At 37.2% G+C, this 1,344-nt stretch overlaps 1 long non-coding RNA gene across 1 annotated transcript; it reads left to right on the top strand.

The window, feature by feature from the left end:
- The first annotated feature begins 970 nt into the window (after positions 1 to 970).
- Positions 971 to 1,319, top strand: LOC109593099 (uncharacterized). Its single transcript, XR_002190731.1, has 2 exons — positions 971 to 1,124; positions 1,170 to 1,319. It is a non-coding gene; the product is annotated as an uncharacterized LOC109593099 (long non-coding RNA).
- Positions 1,320 to 1,344: the final 25 nt, after the last annotated feature.

Here is a 1,344-nt window from a genome sequence, read left to right as displayed (position 1 = left end):
AACTTGCTAATATCTGTACAAGAAAATAGATTAATATAATCATAATGTAGCTACAATAACATTAATTTTTATACTCACCTAATGGGGCCATTTCAAAGAAGCTCAAACAAGAATCTTGGCTATGGCCTCGGTTATGGCTATCTACTCAGTACCCACGTGAGCATAAAGAACCACATTCAAAATTAAATATTAATTTTAATAGACACACCGCTTATGTTTTTTTAATGAGCCCCGTTTACACTACAAACCAGTTTGGATCAAAGCGGTTCAGAAACCAGCTTGTGTCCACACGTAACTGTGGTTGAATCGGTTTACAATGCTACATTGCATACATATGGTGGCCGAGAGGGTCACCCGTCAACGGGTCCGTTCACGGTCCGTGTAAGTTTCCCGGACCGGTATCCGTCCGGAACCCGCCCGGGGGGAGACTTCCCGGGCGGATGTCCTTCCGGATATGCTCAATAAATATTATGAGTCACGTGATATAATAGGTGTGGCTATTATAAAATGGCGGTTGCAGGTTAAGGTCAAGGTGATGATCATGCTCATACAACACAATACAAGCCAGAGCTCTGGTACAAGTGACATCGTTTCCAGTATTGTTAGCTTAGGAGAAAGTATTGTTGCGAAGGCAACTGAATTGGTTAACCAAGATGATGATGTTGAGGAGGCTGAAGGTAGCATTCATTATTATTATTGTTGTTGTTCAGTTTGCTTTCCTTTGTTTATTATTATTATTATCATGGTCTCTCTGATTGTTGAACGTTTTTTTTATTTTTATTATTAGTTGAGCGAAATTGTCTTTACAATTTTATTATTCTTTTAGATTTAGTAGAGGGCAAGATTTAGTAGAGAGTAAAATTCAGGCAAAGGTGAAGAAGAGAGTATCAAAGGCTACAAGTAGCAAAGTAGGAAAGAAAGTTTAGAGCACAGTGCAGGTAACACACTCTAATGGTAAAGCTTTATCACACTTTTCATCATAGATCAGTTGCTGTCATATCATAATGATAGTGACTCCTAATACAAAAGGAGTTGGCTTCAGAAAGGATTCTGCAATGTACGAGGTTGATTTGTTAAAAAGTGATGCATATGGTGATGTAGTATTGAAGATTAGTGCAACACAGGTGCTGTATTATGATAAATGAATAACAATTAATCCTCATCTATAGGTGCTGGATGAGTTTGATAATAGTTTAGAAGACAACTGAGTATTAAGGCAGTCTATATTACCACTTATTAATAACTGTTCAATAATCATTTATTCAATTTCAATAAGGGTTTGTGTCACTTTTACGTCTCTTGAGTCCAAGCCCCTTTAACTTTAGTTTTAGCAAGGACAAACTA

Source organism: Amphimedon queenslandica, unplaced genomic scaffold, assembly GCF_000090795.2.
Source record: "Amphimedon queenslandica unplaced genomic scaffold, v1.1 AMPQUscaffold_2865_Cont25135, whole genome shotgun sequence".
Lineage (NCBI taxonomy): Eukaryota > Metazoa > Porifera > Demospongiae > Haplosclerida > Niphatidae > Amphimedon > Amphimedon queenslandica.
This window is presented reverse-complemented; position numbering and strand designations above follow the sequence as displayed.